At 43.4% G+C, this 20,465-nt stretch overlaps 1 protein-coding gene across 1 annotated transcript in view; it reads right to left on the reverse strand.

Annotated features, from left to right (window-relative positions):
• Positions 1-20,465, reverse strand: part of ENPP6 (ectonucleotide pyrophosphatase/phosphodiesterase 6) — a 116,348-nt gene that overhangs the window by 82,169 nt on the left and 13,714 nt on the right. The gene's annotated exons all lie outside the window — the stretch shown is intronic.

The raw sequence follows: 20,465 nt of genomic DNA on the forward strand, positions 1-20,465 counted from the left end.
ACAGAAGCCTTCCCCACCAAACGAGAAACTGCCCAGGTGGTTGTCAAGAAAATCCTAGAAGAAATTTTCCCCTGGTTTGGACTGCCCAAGGTAATAGGGTCGGACAACGGCCCCGCCTTCGTCTCCCAGGTAAGTCAGTTGGTGGCCAGATTACTGGGGATAAATTAGAAATTATGTTGCGGATGCAGACCCCAGAGCTCAGGGCAGGTAGAAAGAATGAATAGGACAATTAAAGAGACCCTAACCAAATTGACATTGGAGACTGGCACTAGAGACTGGGTCCAACTCCTCCCTATGGTTCTGTTCCGAGTCGGGAACACTCCTGCGCGCTATGGGCTAACTCCTTAGGAGCTTCTCTATGGAGGTCCCCCACCAGTGACAGACTTACTAGATTCTGCTATTGACCCTCTTGCTAACACTCCCGGTTTACAGGACAGGCTAAAGGCGCTCCAGATCATCCAGCGCCAGATCTGGAAACCCCTTGCGGCTGTCTACCGCCCCGGAGACACAACCTGTTCCAGATCGGTGACTCCGTCTACATCAGGAAACATCAGTCCAGGACCCTTGAGCCCCGCTGGAAGGGCCCATACACCGTACTACTGACCACCCCAACCGCCTTAAAGGTAGACGGCATTGCTGCTTGGGTCCACGCCTCACACGTCAAGCGCGCCCCATCCACGAGCACCGCTGACGCCAGCCAGGACGGACCGGGCGAGCCACCCCAATGGAAGCTCCACCGCACCCAAAACCCGCTCAAGATAAGACTTGCAAAAATTGTTCAATGACAGTTGTTATATTCCTACCTCTCCTAGTGCTTTTCACCCCCGCCAAAGGTAACCCTCATGCCCCCAAAAGGTTAACCTGGCAGGTACTAACCTCTGACGAGGTCTGGTCTATAACTAAGACCGCCCCCGTGGGAACCTGGTGGCCCAACCTATATCCTGACTTATGTAAGCTAACCATAGGGGCCCCCAGCCCATGGGACCTAGAGGGATACTTCGACACCTCTAGGGCCCCCAACCGAGAAAGCCCCTGTGGAGGGGGGGGGGGAACACTTCTATTGTAAAAATTAAGGGTGCGGGGGATCCCTGGGTGGCGCAGCGGTTCGGCGCCTGCCTTTGGCCCGGGGCGCGATCCTGGGGACCCGGGATCGAGTCCCACGTCGGGCTCCCGGTGCATGGAGCCTGCTTCTCCCTCTGCCTGTGTCTCTGCCTCATTCTCTCTCTCTGTGACTATCATAAATAAATAATAAAAAAAAAAAAAAATTAAGGGTGCGAGACTACGGGAGACACAGGATGGGAGGCCCTCCTCCTCCTGGGATTACATCACTGTCAAGGCTAACTATACTCACCCGGGGTTACCAGGAACTCTGCAACACTACCGCCCCGATTTTGGGACTAACTCTTACCTGGAGCCCCAGCCGGGAACTTGGTGGGCATGCAACGAAGGCCTCACCCCCTGTGTGTCAGCTAAGGTTCTAAATAGCTCAAACGACTTCCGTGTCATGGTGCAGATCATACCCAGGGTGTTCTATCACCCTGCTGAAACTCTAGAAAATCAGTATGATGAACATCCCACCCGTTTTCGGCGCGAACCTGTCTCCCTAACCCTAGTCGTTATGTTGGGACTAGGGGTCGCTACTGGGGTGGGTACTGGCGCAGCTGCTCTGATCCAGGGCTCACGACGTTATATAGAACTCCAGGCAGCTGTAGATGAGGATCTACGGACACTAGAGCAGTCCGTTTCTAAGTTAGAACAGTCCTTCACCTCACTTTCAGAAGTAGGACTTCAAAACAGGAGAGGCTTGGATTTACTACTCCTGAAAGAGGGAGGACTGTGTGCGGCCCTGGGAGAGGAATGCTGTTTCTATGCAGACCATTCTGGAGTCATCAGGGACTCCATGGCCAAACTCAGGGATAGGCTAAATAAAAGACAAAGAGACCGGGAGGCCCAGCAGGGCTGGTTTGAAGGCTGGTTTAACCAGTCTCCCTGGTTGACCACCCTAATCTCTACCATTATGGGCCCTCTAGTTATCCTGCTCCTGCTGCTAACTTTCGGCCCCTGCATCCTCAACCGGCTGCTCCAGTTCATCCGAGAAAGATTGTCTATTACCCAAGCTCTGGTATTAACAATGTCGGGCCCTCCAAACTGAAAAAATAAATGTTCCCTAAGATTTTAAGGTTAAAATCAGCCCAAACAAAGAGGAGGGAATGAAGAAACCACCCCCCTGTAAGTAGGATCAGCCCTAATCCAGAGGCAGCCCATCCAGGTGCCTTCCTGAAGTTTTAGCAACAAAAAGCATTCTGTTTGTGATAAGAAAACCATTTCCCCCCCCTCCCTGATTGGAATGTCCCTGAATAGGCTCATGTTGACCTGAGAAATCCATAACCTGAATGCTATGCGACTCCCGCGGTTCTTTTACCTTTAAAAGATACCTGTAATTGCTAATCGGGGCTCTCTTCCTCCTCGGAGGTGGAGAGCCCGTTTGCGCAAACATTCAATAAACCCTCTTGCTAATTGCAAAAAAAAAAAAAGAACTGCCTGATTCGAGCAACAACCACTGCAACAACCACTGACGATCATCATCTACATTCATTCTTTTTATAAGGGTTGCAAAATCCCTCCCTTCCCAGATGACGCAATTTTCTGGGGACAGGTTCTTTTCGGGATTTCTGTTGAGCCTGTATATGCCTTACACTCAAGTGGGTGGATGCATCAGGTATCTTGCTGTGTAACAAATGATTTCGAACCTTAGGTGATTTAAAACAACAACAATCATTCATTCAGCTCACAAATCTACAGTTTGGGCAGAAGTCAGAAGGGAAACTCCTCTGCTGTATGTGGCATGAGCAGGGGCATCTCATCAGGGTGATGGACACCTGGGGGCTGGAACTATAGGAAGGCAATGGATGCTGGCCATGGCCTGAGCTGGAGATGCCACACCATTGTAGCCCTTCCACATGGCTGCTTGGCTCCTTCAATGTACGGCAGCTGGTCTTAAGGATGAGAAACCCAAGAGAGCAAGGAAGAAAGAGTTGATATTTGTATGACCCAGACCCAGAAGTCACACAGCACCATTTCCCTTGTGCTTTATTATCAAAGCTATCACTAAGGCCCATCTAGGTTCAAAAAGAAGGAACACATGGAATGTCTTAGAGATATCCTGGTTTAAATACCCATTTCTGGAGTATTTATCTTCAGGACACACTGTTAGGTACTGTGAAAAGTAGATGAGTAGGACATGATCCCAGTATTGAAGATCTACCTGGGAACACATTTGGTTGGTCAAGTCTGAGGGTCCCTGCAGCTTATAATTCTCTTAACTCTGAAGAAAGGAGATGACAGGGACACCTGGGTGGCTCAGTGGTCGAGCATCTGCCTTCGGCTCAGGGTGTGATCCCAGGGTCCGGGATGGAGTCCTGCATCGGGCTGCCTGCATGGAGCCTGTATCTCCCTCTGTCTATGTCTCTGCCTCTCTCTCTCTCTCTCTCTCTCTCTCTCTCTCTGAGTGTGTGTGTGTGTGTCTGTCATAAATAAACAAATAAAATAAAAAGAAGAAAGAAAGGAGATGACAGAGGCTCAGACTCTCATGAAATTATAACCGAGTTAGAAATTAGGACAAATCAGGAGGAAGGGGCAAGATCGAAAGAAATACCTCTACTGGATAGTGAAAGAGGGAGCTCTTAGAAGAGTCCCTAAATACTCTTTTTTGAAATAAAATATGGTATCAATCATTGAATCATTTATAAGACAATAGAAGAGATCTTAAAGCTCTAATCCTATGCCAAGCTAATGAAATATATAAGATACTATATGCCTGCAGCATACCTAATACTAACCAATGAGAACCATATGAGAACAGAAGCTTCTACTATGTGCCAAGTACTATGCTGAGAGGTTTCCAGAATTATCTCACCTCATCTTCACATTAGCCTTATGTAACAGATAGTTTACAGATGAGAACTGTGGCCCAGATAGTGAAGTAAGTTATGTAAGTTCCTCTGCCAGGATTGGAACTAATCTATATTTAATTTGCACCCTAAAGTATCTTAAAATATTATTTTGTAATGAACTATATACACTTGAGTTTACTGTTCATGTTCTCGGGTACCATGGGACTTTCCCAGGCAACATGAAGGGGGAAAGGTGGTGACATTAGCATGGCATGCAACTGCACGGGTGCTAGGTCCATGCAGCCCCACACTACACCCTGGCTCCACCATCACCCAGCTGGTCACTTGGGGGCCTCTCAGTTTCTTCATCTTTGAAATAAAGGAATTGTAATCCATACACCCGCTAACTGTATTTCTATGCACTCACTGGAAATAATCTACTCCCACAAAAGCATTAAGAAACAATGTACCCTTTACTGAAGATTTCCTAACAATACACTGTGCACAGCACTTACTCCAAAACCCCATGAGATACAGTGCTCCAGTCTTTCCTTTCGCCTGGCAGCTCCCGGGACCTGTCTCTTCCTTCCCCCTTACTCCACAGTGATTGGTTTTGGTTCCTGACTCCATCCCACCCAGATCTATCCCTTGTTCCCTAGGTCTCTCTGGCAAAGGCCTTTAGCTTGTTCTGAGTCCCAGTTTCCAAACCTGCAAACCCACATCCATCTCTGTTTGAGTAAATGGGATCTGCTCCCCTTCAAAATCAATAGAGGACTATAAATCACATGTTCCTTTTTTTCCTCTTACAGGGGACGATGGAGTGATAATTCATGTAAGTGAATCACATGATAATCATTGGATTAAAGGTAACTATTATAGTCATAATAGCCCTGCTCTCTTCCCTTCTACACCACCACTAGTTGATGCCAAAGGTAAATGGCAGAAAAGCCCTTCCTTTGGGGCTACTGCTGCAGAAGAGGACATTTTATCACACCGTTGGGAAAATCAAAGCCACCACTGGAATGGGAATCTTCAAGAACACATTAGGAAAAGTTGAGTCAATATCCCAAGGTTCTGTGTTTGTTACGTGTCAGAGCTTGAATTCAGCTCCGAGAGTGTGACTCCAGAGCCAGCACTCATGGCCAACAGAGTGAGTCTTTTCCAAGCATCATCTTCACCATCACAGCTAACAGGTACCCCAAACTAAGTCTGTGCCAAATAGGATACAAGGTGCATCACCAGCATTATTATTTTTTTAATCCTCGCACCAACCCTGTGAAGTAGACACATCATCATCTTCTTTTTATCTAGGTGAGCAGATGGAGAGAAGTTAAGTGGCCCACTCAAGATGACTAGGGGACAGATATAAGCATGCACATAGGCCATCTGACTTGGGTTATGGCTCTTGAGCAGTATACCATGCTGCCTTTCCATGGGTCACAGGGAACACATCTCCTTCCACATGGGACTGCAGCAAGGGAAGGGCTTGGTAAGGATCAGAGCTCTTGGTACTAGCTGAATGGTGGGGTGATCTGTACTGGATGTTGTTACCTTGGATACCCTTGGGCTGGTGGGGCCTGATGAAAAGCCTGTTGGAGTTGACTGAGACTTTTTCAAAGTGACTCAGTAAGAAAATTTCATCATAAGAATTAAGAGGACTATGGAAACATTCAAAACCTAAGTGACAGCTATCTGCACACCATCTTTACCACCCAGGCCCGGATGGTCATCATGGCAGAGGAAATGTGGGCAAGAAGAAGGAATCTGGCTTTGAGAGACTCAGTCTTCAGCTACAACATGAGGCTCAGCTTTCTCATCACTAGAATGGGACTAAAAGAATCGTGCCCTTTTGCACCAGACTAAGAAATCCAAAGGATACATGAGTTAACAAATATGAAATTTTTGAGAGCTCTTTGGAAGAAAGGTGCCAGAGAAACATGATGTGATATTTGTATGAAATATGTGTATGATATGCTTGTATATATTATTGCACTAAGAGATTTATGCTTCCTACTGGTGCTGAACCCACTAGATTGTCAGATTAATGGAAAGTAACCAGAATATATGATTTTATTAGGCAGATATTGAATATGTAGAAATATGTAATTGCCTTAAATTTTAGACTGCCAGCTATTGTTGCCGACTACTGCACAGCCAATGAAATAGATCGAACTTGAACCTTATGAGCATAGATACTTTCCACCACTGACAGATATGTGAGGAACACTGATGTGAAGGTTGGCTGGTTAGATACTCTGAAGGGCTCTCCCTCTACAAGAGAACTACAGTATATAAATAACTAGTTCCTAGATAGAATACACCACACCACACAGTGTTTAAAATTTTGCTAAGCTCATAAGTAGTCCCAGATCAGTAGTGTGCCTTCTTTCCTGGAGAAGCAATTGGATATATTCTTTCAAGGAAAGTCCCAATTTAAGTCCTCAGATTCCCCACAGACTAAGTTCAATCAAATATGAGCTTAAAACACACACACACACACACACACACACACAGAAATAAATCATGTGGCACAGGCAGGTAGTTCTCAACAAATGTCTTTTGTCTTTCTTCCATAAGGAATAAGTGTTTCTGGGAAGCAAATGCCCAGCCAGCAATGATAGTTTCCAGCCACGCTTGCATCTACATGGAGCCGTGAATACGCTTTGGCCAACAGAAAGAACACAGAAGTGGTAAAAACCATTTCTAGGCCCAGCCCATAGAGACTGCCTCTGTGATCCTCTGTAGTCTCTACCTATCCACTAGAAGGATGTTGCTCAAGGTAATGAGGCCACATGCTGATTATGGCACAGCCTTCCTCAGTCAAGGTCCCCTAATGACTGCATGGAAGCAAGGCCCACCTCAATCCACCAACCTGACATTATGTGAGCAAGAAAAAAGATTCAGAATGTTAAACCACTGAGATTTTGGAGTTAAAATGTGCAGAAGTCAGTCTGACTTTAACTAATTAGTCATTGTGAGAGTCAGCAGGAACAACTCAAATTTAGCACAGGGGGTTTAAAAGTTTGGGATTACCATATATAGAATATAAAATGAGATTTACAGCGTGTTTAATAAAAGAGAATCAAAATTATCAAGGAACAAAAGAGTATCAAAAATAACCAGGCAGGCATTTTGGACATTAAAAATGTAATCATTTAAGTTAAAATTTTGGTAGTCAGCTCAATAGCAAAATAAACAGTTAAAAATTATCCAATGGGAAGATATAATTTGCAAAAATTTACTAATGGGAAGATGCAATTGGTGCTGCTGGTGTTAGCACATAAGGGAGAGACTAAAATATGACATAAAGCCTGGATTGGCTTTGAATGGTGGCTCCTCAAAAGACATGTCTCCCCAGAACCTGGGGATATGACCTTATTTGGGAAAAGGATCTTCACACGTGTCATGAAGTTAGGGAAGCTGAGATGAGATCATCCTGGATCATCCACAGGTCTTTACAAGAAGAGGAGAACACACACACACATACACACACACATACATACACACACACACACACACATACACACATCCAGGAGAAGACCATGGAAGGATGGAGACAGGGATCAGTGATGAATCTACAAGCCAAGGGATTCTGGTAGCACCAGAGGCCAGGAGGGAGGGATGGGCAGATTCTCCTTCCGAGCCTTTAGAGGAACCAACCCTGCCAATATCTTGATTTGGACTCTGGCCTCGGGAGCTGTGAGAGAATACAGTTCTGTGGTTTAAAGCCACCTTGTTTGTTTGATTTGTTTTGGCAGCTGTAGGACTCAGGGATAGGAAGAGTGGAATGAGAGATTCTAATTTACATCTGACAAGAGACCCAGTAGGAAGAATAGAGAGACAGGGGGAAGGTCAATATTATAAGAGATGATGGCTGATAATTTTCTGAACTAATGAAATACCTGAATCCTTGGTAATCACAGCATATAGAAAAGTAGGTTAAATTGTAATATCAAGATTCATACCAAAACAAACCATTGAGATTGCAGAACATCCCTTTCTTCAAAGTATATACTTGAGAGTCATGGGTAGAGTCTGCCCCAAATAGTTATGGTTTATACCTGTTGTTCCAAAGTAATGATTCTTAGCAACTTTTTCCTTCTCAAAAGTGTCCTGATCACCTAGATTTTGAATGTCACCCCGTCCCCCCATGAAGACAAATGGGATCTATAGCAAAACTGACAAAGTATCCGGTGAACCCAAGGGTAAAGCCTGTGGGAACACCCCAACCAATGCTACAAAGAACCACATGGTCTCAGCATCTCTGTGGCAGCAGCAGCACGAGGGTAGATGTGACCCTCTTTTGGAATAAGGCCAAAACCTTGAGACCCTTTTACACATATCACTATCTTCCAACGTTGCCCTGATTTGGATTTTTAAAAACTGTAGTATTCTCACCAGAGAAAAAGGTTTATTTGAATCTAACTATGAAGAAAAATCAGACAAATTCAAAACACTGCCAGTTTATAAAATATCTGGCTGGACTTTTCAAGAATGTTAACACTATGAAAGTCCAAACAAAACAAAAAGGCAAGGATAATATTCTTAGAGCAAAAATCATGGCAACCAAATGTACTGTTTGAAACTTGGTTAGAATTATTATTTCAAGAAAGCTAAAAAGGACATTTTTTGGGCAATTGAGAAAATGTGAAAATAACCATGATGATATAGAAGAACATCCTGAACATACTGAATTATTTAGAAGTGTCATGAGGTCTGCAACTTACTTGCAACTGGTTCAACAACAACAACAAAACAAAACAAAACAAAACAGAAACCTGTATTTCTCAAGTGAGAATAAAGCAAATGTGTCAAATATTAACAATTAGAGAACCAAGTGAAGGGCACATAAATATTTCCTAATTCCATTATACTCTCAGGATCTTTTTAGCTTGAAGATTTTTTATTATAAAAATCTTGGAAATATCCAGATGATGGAATTCTATTCAGCAATAAAAAGGAACAAACCATGGATACATGCTACAAATGTGAATGAACCCCGAAGATATTCATTCAGCTCAGTAAAAGAAGCAAGACCCAAGAGACGACATATTGAATGACTCCATTTATGTGAAGTATCCATTAAGAGGCAAAGTTAAAAAGTCTTAAAGTAGATTAGTGGTTGTCTGGGGTAGAGACAGTGAGAAATGAGAGTTAACAACAAATGTGCATGAGGAGTTAGACCACCAAGATGAGAAAACAGAACAAGAAGAACTAGGACCAAACTCTGAGGAGACTCAGTGTGAAGGAATTGGCCCAAAAAAGGAGTCAGTGGAAGTTACTAGAAGGTGAGATTGAGAGGAGAGAGGAAACTCAGAACACACGGAGATAGTTTCTAGAAGGCGGGCATGGTCAAAAGGTAAAATGCCACATAGAGATGTCGAAAGGATCTTGCTATAAGAAGGTCTTGGGTGAACTCAGGATGAGCAGAGCTGTGGTAGAAAGGTGACATCGAAAGTCACACTGAACTTCATATACTTGCCCAACCCTGGTCTGAGCTGAAGCCTCCTACCAGTCTCGCTGCTTCCACTCTCACCCAAGTTGGTTCCTCATCCCCACACCCCAGTAGCCAGAGTGATCTTTCTAAAATGAAAGGTGTATCACACTGCCCTTCTACTCAAAATCCTCCAGAGGCATTCCCTGTACTCAGGATAAGATCCAAAGTCTACACCATGACCTGCAGAAACCTGACATGGCTTTGAGTTAGCTCTGGTCCTTCCAGAAGGAGACACCAAGCCAAGGCTAGACGGGAGGAAGGTACACATGAGATGTACTGGGAGAAGCATCTATGACAGATGCAGAGGGAGACGCAGGAGTAGGCAGGAAAGGGCTGACATTTGTGAGAAGAGACGGAGAAGGACAAGGTTGGGTAGAAAAGACCTCACAATTCTAAGAAATTGGGGCCAGACTGATGGGGGGGGCCTTCAACCAAAGTCACCAGTAGGGGAATGGGTCTGCCCTCAGCAGCCCCACCCTTGCTCAGTCACAGGTCAGGATCAGCCTGGGGGAAGCGGGGCTGCGGCACCTACATAGGGGTGGCCTGTGGGTTCATTGTAAAATCTGGAAATCGGAGTGGCGCATTTTCATGGCTGCTGCACCACTTGTTACTTTTCAGACCTCGCCTGCCAGCTCCCCATCACTCACCTCCAATACCCCCAGCATGTGCCGGCCTCAGGGCTTCTATTCTTGCTGGTCCCTCTACCAGGAATACTTTGCCCTCAGATAGCTAGACGGGCCCCCTTACTTACTTTAGGTCTCTGCTCAAAGTCCATCTAATCAGAGGGGCATTTCCGGACCACTCTGTAAAATGGCACTCTCATCATTCCCGATGCACCTAAGCTTCCTTAACTTTTCCCATAGAATTTACTGCCACCTGACATTATTTATAACCCATTTGTTTGTTTGTTTGTGGTACTTCACAGGAAGAGATGTCTCTCAAGGGTAGAAACTTTGCCCTGTTTTGTTGATGGGTGTCCCCAGTGCCTACAAGAGTATATCTCTGGGTTCGTGGAAGGCACTGGATACTTTCTGAATGAATGATAAGTGAATGATGAGCACCTTTTATGTCCACATAGCTAGAGGTCTGAGAATATTTATGTAATGAATGAATGAGTCGGGCACTGTTCCGGGAGGTGGGGATAGAGCCCTGAATGAGACAAAGTCCCTGACGTCATAGAGCATACATTCTGTAAGAAAAACCAGATAAAAAAATAAGAAGAAAAGAAAAAAAGTAAAGAAAAGAAAAGAAAAAAGAAAAAGAAAAGATTCATGACTGCATGCTGGCATCTAATAGATCATTTATGAAAGCAGAGGTATCTTCAAAAGTTCATCTTAAGTTAACTTTAAAGGAGGAAGCCCTTACAGGAGGCTATCCCAGGAAAGAATGGAACGTGGCTCATGGGTTAAACAAGCCCAGTGGTCTTTGTTTTTATCCATGAGTTTATATTTTAGTTCTAGAAGTCAAGCATTGGCTTACATTCTACCCCAAGCCTTTCCCAGGGGTATCTCCTTAAGAAAATGTTAACTGAGCTTGGCCTCTGTGAGCTAAATTCCGAGACTTACAAAGCAAATGTTTTCTTAAAGTACTGATCCAGTTCTATTCAACAAAATCAAACATTATCTGAGGTTTCTGCTCCAAATAAAAGAAGGTCGTTTTCACTCCTCCCAATATTATCTAAAGATCTGGGAACCCATGCTCTATGTGTGTCATCAGTCGGTACGTGATGAGAAGCTTCCATACGAGCTGCACCTTGGCCTTGCCACTCTATGTTTGCTGCTGGTCGCTAGGCATCCCCTCCATCAGACCACAGACGGACGTCTCATGTAAGACGTAACAAGGGTTCAGAAGAAGCCACCCGTGAAAACTGAAGCCAAGTAGCTCCAGAGCTCTGAAAATGTATGAACAATGTGACGTCAAGGAGTAGCAATTATGATGAGAAAAGATTAGGGAAAATACATGCTGCCAATTAAACGGTAGAGATATTTCAAAATAAAGACATCAAACCACGAATGTCAGATTCATTCTTAATCCCCCAGGTGCACTCATAAAGCCATTTTTGCATCTCATTTTTTTCCTTATGTGATCGGAGAGGTAATGATTGCCCCGTAGAAGACAACCTCTGGCCTCGTGATCACTTGGACTTGAAATTCAATCAATCTAGAAAGATGGATAAGAACCAGAATGACAGATATGGTGATCAAGCAAACAAATATATTGGCCATTCTTTCAAAACTTAATTTCCTGGGTTTTCCATTTGTAACCCAGCAGGGTGGCCACCTAGCCTTTCAGGCTATCTCAGGGGCTAAGGCTTGGACTGAAGAGCTCTGTGTGCCCAGCCAGCCGGTGGCTGTGCTGGGAAAGTGGATTGGGAGTGAGAAAAGAATCAGTGCTACATGGTCACACTGGGGGCTGCTTTTTTTCCCCTTGGCCACCCCTCTCAACACTGCCATGACTCTACGTGGGGGTTATTCTAGTGAAACCAGAAGGGTATGGAGTCCATTAGATATTTCCCCAAAAAGAATTAAACTCTATTCCTCTGGGAAATGGTAGTGAAGGATGTGATTTTAAATAGAAATATCTGGCCTAGGTTTCTAATAATCCCCCAAATCCTACCTCAAGCCAGGCCATTTTCCTTCTTCTTAAAATCATAATGCTGAATCTTAACAGGGCAAGGGGTATGTGTAAAAATTAAATTCATGCTTTGGAAAGTAAATGTATGGACAGATGGCTTCAAATGCTAACCATAGCTGCAGTTCCAGCTCGGCTCCTTAGGGATGGCAGTGAAGAGGGGACGCCAGGACAAATAACATCACCTTTCCTTTGACAGGAACCAGGATTGGAAAGTTTAAGGGGAAGCCCACCGGAACTGATCCCAACAACAGGGAAGAAAGAGCACCTTGCCATGGTATTGGGATTCCCTTCCTTGGAGCCCTCAACAACCTCATTTTTTTTTTTTTTAGAAAACCAGGAAGGATTTTGAGGCCACAAAGTCGAGACAATTGCCATGGCCCAGACTAGACCCACTTCTCCTGCTTCCAGTTCATGGCTCCCTTCACACAAATCTCTTCAAGAGAGAAGAGAAACGACCAGGCCAACACCCAACATTGGCTTATTTATATGGACAGGAAGGGACTCGTGTGAGGGAAGAAGTGGTCAGATTTGGCAATGAATTGAAAAAATATAAAATATGGCTAAGTCAGATACAAAGCAATCCTGCTTTGGCAGAAGCACTGCCTTTTTATTTCGTGTTATTAAGAAATTCTTATTCTCCTGCTGACCACAAAACCACCTGGAAGGGGAAGCTGGACTAAAAAGCAGGATACCTTCTACCTCACACCATGTTGCCCGAGGGAACTATTGTTTCTGAGAACTTTTCCAGACTTTCCATTATAAATGTCTCAAACTCCCAAACCTGTAATCTCTTGGGAATACAAAAGAAGTCATTTTAAATCACCAGAGCACTGACTGACTCACCAAGTTGGAATTTAGTGAAAAGGCAAACCATAAGAGTTTGAGTGTCTACTTGCCTCTGAAAATATTTGAATTTGTAAGATATTTAATAGCACCCATCTCTGCTTTGTATTTCGAGGACCCATCCTGCATTGGGTGTGGACTGGCCTGGGGGAGAAGAGGGCAAAAGCTGTGTCCGAGGCGATCTTTACCATTTCTGCTTGGATCTTTCATCTGCTGTAGGACTGAGGACGTCCCCCACGACAGACGGGCAGCAGGACCTCCCTTTCTGTTAGGAGTGGGGGTGGGGTAGGGAAGAGAGAAACTGGCCTAGTGTTTAAGATAAAGCAGTTTCCAAGTAACTTTAAAACAAATACAAAGATGCATTTACTGAGTTCCTTCTGAGTGTCAGGGAGCATGAGTGGGATGTGGGGCAACTCGGACCCCTCCCCATTGAGGGGTTGCAGTGGCCTCCCAGGGCCCCAGAACCAAGTGTAATTAGAAGCAAGAGTCCAGAGATGCATCTTGGTGGTCTGGGTCAGGATCCCAGATGTGGCTTATCAAAAGGGGCCTGTTTAAACCATTCCTCACAACTGTTCAGCCTCGGCCATTTGAGATAAGTAGCTAAGTGTCTGAGGTTGAATCCTCTCTTTTATACTCAACCCCAGAAGCGCTTATTGTTCACATTGTCCATTGAGACTCACAAAGGAGGGTTTAAAAACATAGTTGCCCATGAGGTCCCTTAGTCTGGATGAAGCCTGGAAGGGCAGTGACTCATGCCTTATGGGTGTCCGTGCCTGCAGTCATACACCATGCGTGTAACACAACCACGAGATCACTGTCTGAGGGACAGACACTTAGACAGCCACACAAGATGACACTGTCCTGAGAGTCACTTCCTTGAGAGCAGGAAAGGAGAGGCAGCATGATGTCAGGGGAGAAGCATGGGATTTGGACTCATGGTTCTGCTGTTTATGGGCTTTGCAAGTAATTTACTACTTCACAGCCTTGGGTTCCTCATCCATGAAATGGGCATAACTGACTACTGTATGATGTAGTATGAAAGCATCTAGCACTGAGCGCTACAGATATAAAGACATATAAATACCACAGACATCTGGGAAATGTACATTCTGCTCCCTGCTTGACTGAATCTGGAAGACAATAGGAGTGCTGTAGGGATATAGGCCATCCATTGTCTTCTCTCCCAACCAGAGGCAGCATGGTGAAAACGCTGAGTGATGGAGGTGGGGGTAGAAGTCCTCTGTTCTGGTCCTATTTACTCACTTCCTGGCTAGGTGACCCCAGACAAGCTGCTTACTGTCTCTCAACTTAAGTTCTCTCATCTGCAAAAATGCCCTTATATAACTCCCAATGTGATGATAAAGATCAATCTAAGGCATCAAGGTAAGAAAAGAAGAAGTATTGTCTTTATTTGCAGGAAACATGATCTTGTATATTCTTGTATGCAGAGAATCTGAAGGAATCCACAAAATACTATTAGGACTGATACACAAATTCAGGAAGGTAGCCTCATATGAGATCAACACCCAAACCAACCAGGTTTTCATATGCTGCAAAAATGCAATTAAGAAAATAATTCCATTCACAACAATATAAAAAACAATAATGTGCTTTTAGAAAGATCTAACAAAAGAAGTGCAAAACTTATGCATGGAAAACTATCAAACATAGCTGAAAGGGTTTGGTATGTGAATAAATGGAAACACATCCCACGTTTACAGATCAGAAGACATTATGTGGTTGAGGTGGCAATGCTTCCTAAATTGTTCTAGATTAAACACGATCCCTATAAAAATCCTAGCTGAGTTTCTTTCTTTCTTTTTTTTTTCTTCAGAAGTTGATAAACTCATCCTAAAACTCTTTGGGAAATACAAGTGACAAAGAATAGCCAACACAATCTTTTTTTTTTTTTTTTGTAAGATTTTATTTATTTATTCATGAGAGACACACAGAGTGAGGCAGAAACTTAGGCAGAGGGAGAAGCAGTCTTCCCGCAGGGAGCCTGATGTGGGACTCAATCCCAGAACCCCAGGATCATGACCTGAGCTAAAGGCAGACGCTCAACCACTGAGCCACCCAGGCACCCCACAATCTTTAAAAATAAGCACAAAGTTGGGAGGAAAAATCACATCCTGATTTCAAAACTTACTACAAAGCTAAGTAATCATAACAGTATGGTCCTGGTACAAGAAGGGGCGTATAGAATGGAGAGTCCAGGAATAAATGCTAACATTCATAAGTCAATTGCTTTTCCACAAGTGTCAAGAAAATTCAGTGGGAAAAGAACACTCTTTTTGACAAATGGTTCGGTGTGACTACCTCACGTGATACACAAAGATTAACTCAAAATGGATCACAAACCTAAATGTTACAGCTAAAAGTACAAAACTCTTAAAAGAAAACACAGGAATAAATCTTCATGATGTGTTGGCTTAAGCAGCTATTTCTTACATATGATACGAAAAGTACAAGTGACAAAAGAAAAACATCAATGAATAAAACTTCATTAAATGCTCTTACATTTGAAGCCACTCCAGTGAGAAAGTGAAAAAATACCCCAATTCCTAAGAGAAAGAGATTTGCAAGTCATATATCCTCTAAGAAATGTATATCAAAAATGTATGAAGAACTCCTACAACTAATAAGAGAAACAGATAACCCAATTTTTAAAAAAGGATAATATAATTTGAATAGACATTCCTCCCAAGAAGTTATCAAATAGCCACTAAGTGTGTTATGTCAAGCATTACTAGTCATTAGGGACATGCAACTCAAAACCACAATGAAATACCACTTCTCACCCACTAGAGTGGTGATAATGAAAAAAGACAATGACAAATGTTATTGAGAATGTAGAGAAATGGGACCCCCCCCCCCACAAATACCGCTAGTGGGAATGTAAAGTGATGCAGCCATTTTGAAAACCGGTTTGGCGGTTTCTCAAAATATTAAACATAGAGTCGCCATATGACTCAGCAATTCTACTCCTAAGTTACCTACCCACAAGAAATGACAACACATGTCTACACAGAGACTTTGTACATGAATACTTGTAGTGACGCTATTCACAACAGCCAAAAAGTGGAAACAACCCCAATGTTCATCAGCTGGTGAATGGATAAATGCAATGCGGGTCTATCTGTATAACGGAATACTCCTTGCCAGTGGAAAGGAATGAGGTACTACTATGACATGGATGAACCTCAAAATCATTATGAGTAGTGAAAGATGCCAGACACACAAAAAAACACCTATCCTATAGTTCCATTTATAGCAAATGTCTAGAAAAAGCTAGGCTTTAGGGAAAGAAAGTCAATTAGTGGTTGCCTAACATGGTTCTGGAGATAGGAATGAGGAGCGACTATAGGGTACAATGTTTTGTTGTGGGGTGACGGAAATACTCTAAAATTATATTATGATGATAGTTGCACACCTCAGTAAATATAGTAAAAATCATTGAATTGCACTTTATAAATGGATTGATTTTATAGTATGAAAAGTATACTTCAATAAAGCTATAATAATAATTTTAAAAGATCAGGTGAGATCACAACTGTATAGACCCATAAACCAGCATATCAAGACTAGGTTAGATCCTTCAGATTCCCAGTGACACAGGTAAACACCAGCTCCCAAATCTTCCAAATACACAATTCACCTACAAAGCATTGTCCCTCCTTTCCATCTCCCTACTGGTCTCCAAACCCTGCTATGTGCAAGTCCTCCAATCCAATGACTTCTTGTTTCTTCTTTTCTTCAATAATTCTGTATAAATTCTGTCTCCTATTGAAAGTTTTTTTCCTTAATTACTTTGAGCCTGTTTGACTCCTGCTGATTTTCATTTTGGGCCTTTGCTAGGACGGTCTGTGATAGGTCTGTACTTCTTTGTCTCCTTTCTTCTTCTGTCTTTCTTCTCTACATGCTGTCCCCCTAAATGCAAGCAAGGTCCGTCAAGGTTTCATCTTGACCTCTTTTCCTTCTCTTGCCATAATCTTCCCAGGGGGCCTCATCTACTCACATATATCCCACTTCTCTGAGGATAACTCTGAAATCTTTATCCCTAAACCATCGTGACTAGTCAAGAAATCACCACCCAGCTATCTTGCAAGTGCCCAAGGTATGAGAATATAAACTGACTTAGATACTGTGTTGAGATATTTTACTGAAATATGAACTAGCCTGTTTTCTTCCTATACGTTTCCCTCCATTGTGTTTCAAGTAGGCATCCAGCCCCTTTTGTCTTTGGAGTGGTCTGTGTTTCTGGAACAACAGCTGATATTGCCTGCTGGACACACTCTTTCCTTTGGGACATTTTATCATCTCAAATTGAGATCACTTGAACACATTGTGAATGTGTCTCAGAAAGGTAGAGGAAGAAGGAAGACATACTCGCCTTCAGGGGAGGCAGGGAAGAGCGAAAGGCAGGATGGGCTACATAATTTACAGGGCCTAGTGCAACATGACAGTGTGGGATCCCTTGTTCACAAATTATTAGGAATTTTGAAATGGTGACAGCAGAGAGCATGAAAGCAAGCACAGGGTCCCTATAAGCATGGGGCCCAATGTGACTGCATAGGTCACATACCCATGAAATCATTCCTGGTGGAAAATTTTCCTCCATACCAGGGAGAGATAAGAAGGATTTACTGGTCCAACGAGAGCAGAAAATGATGCACTTCTTGGTGACAGAACTTCATGGGGAGGATTGTCATCTGAGAGACATAATAGGGGAGGCTAGAGTCAAGGCACAAGGTTTTCTAGATCAAAGCAGCAGAGCCTACTCACTGAAGCACTATGGACTGACATGTGGACATTTGGTGAGAACCAGAATAGACCAATGACAAGGGCTGTTGTCCTCAATGCCTTAGGACTATATACGACCTAGGACCTTTGCATAACCCTAGACAAAGTAGAAAAGTCACCCCACCATCCACCCAGGAGTGACTGAGACTGAAATTCCACTGAGCCCAGTGGAATGGGAGCCAGAGTCAGATTTAGGATTTTTTTTTAATTGTGGAAAAATACACATAATATAAAATTCACCATTTTAACCATTTTTAAGTGTTCAGTAGCATTAAGCCCATTCATGTTATTGTGCAATCATCATCATTATCCACCTCCAGAACTTTTCTTATCCCAAACTGAAACTCTGTCCCACTAACCACTAACTTCCCATTCCTCCCAGGCCCTACTTACTACCATTCTATTTCCTGCCTTTATGAATTTGACTACCCTAGGTACCTCATATAAGTGGAATCCTACAATACCTGTCCTTCTGTGTGGCTTATTTGACTTAGTATGTTTTCAGGTTCTCCCACAGATTTCAATTTTTGGGAAGAGGTGGTCAAACATAGGAGGTTTACTTATTTGGGGGTTAAATTATAAATTTCTATTTTTAATTTTTTTTCAAATTTTTATTTAAATTCTAGTTAGTTAACAAATAGTGTAATATTGTTTGCAGGAGTAGAATTTAGTGATTCATCACTTGCACAGGTTTTTTTTCTTTTTTTAAAGAAAATAAAGACATGCACTGTTTCTTATACATTCAAGGTTGTGAACTTGGATCAACTTTACACACAGATTAATTCATTAACATTACCATAAAACTAGCTTGAATTCTTATCTGATCCTGTGACTTTTTTCTCTCTGCTCCTCCACATCCAACCAGTCTTGCCCATTCATTCTCCACAAAGTCTAGCAAATCCTTGACCTCAGCTTCATTCTGCCTTTGAGGACCTGACTTCCAGGTGAGTTCTCACCCCAGACCAGGGCCTGGATGGCCTCCCTCAGACCCACGCTGCTCAGTAAAGTCACAGTAAGGGTCTCAAAGCCCAGTCCTGCTCTCCACATGCTCCTCATCATTCCCACCTCTGCCCCTTGACTTGCGGGAGACCATCCACCCTGAAGGCCCTTCCTCCAGGTTTCAACCTGTCTGAATTGAATCCCTCAGGCTTTATTGAAATATCAGCACCTCAGCAAGCCTTCCCTCTTCATCTACACACTCTGAGAAATGGTCTGTGTTTCTCCTGTGCCTATTCTATTCTGTCCTGTGATTATATTTATTTCAACACATGTTTATGCTCCTGCTTATTCACAATTTCATCCAAGACAGAGGGTCAAGTCCTGGTCATCTTTAGAACAGCAACTTATATAGAACAGTAAGTGTTCAACATACTCTTGCACAGAGAGCAGTCATATATGAATGTATTATATGCATGTATGTCCACATCATATGCTGTTGTAGTTGCCAAATTCTGTGGTTCAGACTGCAAGCAGTAAAGGAGTTAGCAAATAGACCTCAAAGCACCATCCAGCTCTCCAAGGTTACTACTATCTGCAGATCAAGGCCTTCAGAGGAAAGACATCTTATTTTGGCTTGAAAGACAGAGGTGGAGAGAAGCTGGCATCTGGGTGGAGTGGAGGCTTGGAGGCTCCAGGGAGAATGGGAGCAGAACCCTTCCAGAAGTAATAAGTAGTATAAGCAAAAGGAAGGACCCAGAGATTCCAGAGAGGCCTCCAACAAAAATAGGGAGTTGACAAGGGAGAGGTGAAGAGATCGTTCTCCAGAATTCCATTCCAACAGGGATTTCACAACTGGCCGACAGGAGCCTGAAGGGTAGGGACTAATCTGATGTCAGTGAGGGAACCTCCTGAGGTGAATCTTCAAGACACCCACACAGCTGGCCACTCATTTCAAAAGAACAAACAGGTGGTTGGGATTTGGTAAAGTTATTTTTCCCCCATCTGATTATTTTAGCTTTTAGCTACATGTTGAAGTACATGCTGACACAGTCTGAGAGCGAATTCTTTGGAATGTGATTTTCTTATCTGTTCCATCAGAACTTGGGGAGGTTATGTAAGGTTATTTATATCCTGCTGTAAAGGATAGCAGCCAGCCTTCAATGATCATCCATGGCACCTGGAAGTAGGGAGGATGGCTGAGCTGAGTCCAAACACCACCCCCAGTCTTCTAGGTGGTTCCACCTCCTCCTTGATCAGATCTTTGATGGAATCTACACGGAAAGCTTTGAATCTCATTCCATTTATACATTTATACATTTTGGGAGATGTTAATAAGGGGGAGAAAAGAAGCAAAAGCGACCCAGGCAGGGAAGCCCCGCTGTGAAAGAAGGGTGGGCCCAGAGCAAAGCTGAGAGTTCAGCCAGAGAAGCCCATGGGACCAATAAGCAGGAAGGTTGCAAGGGACGCCTGGGCATCTGTCCCTGTGCATTGGAGGGACACCAGACCCCAGCCCACCTTGGAGCCCTGTGCTCAGTGAGGCTCTGTGCTTACCTAGCTGCTGGGCCTGAATCTTAGGCCTGAGTCTCTTGTTCTGCACAAAGAGACAAATAAATGCACTAGTGTTTCTAAGGCTACTTCTGCTTTTTACATTTGGTAATTCTGAATGGCTCTGGGGGAAATTCTGGATTGGGATATAGTGGGTTTTGTTACATATTCCCAAGCTCATTCACATAGTTTTAACATTATATTTTACACAGATAAATGTATGCTAAAATGGAATCTGAATATACAGGGAGGGGTGTCATGGTTTGGGACGAGGCCAGCTGGCTAAGCTGCAGAGGAAGGGGCTAGACTGG

The sequence above is a fragment of the Vulpes lagopus genome, chromosome 4 (assembly GCF_018345385.1).
Source record: "Vulpes lagopus strain Blue_001 chromosome 4, ASM1834538v1, whole genome shotgun sequence".
NCBI lineage: Eukaryota > Metazoa > Chordata > Mammalia > Carnivora > Canidae > Vulpes > Vulpes lagopus.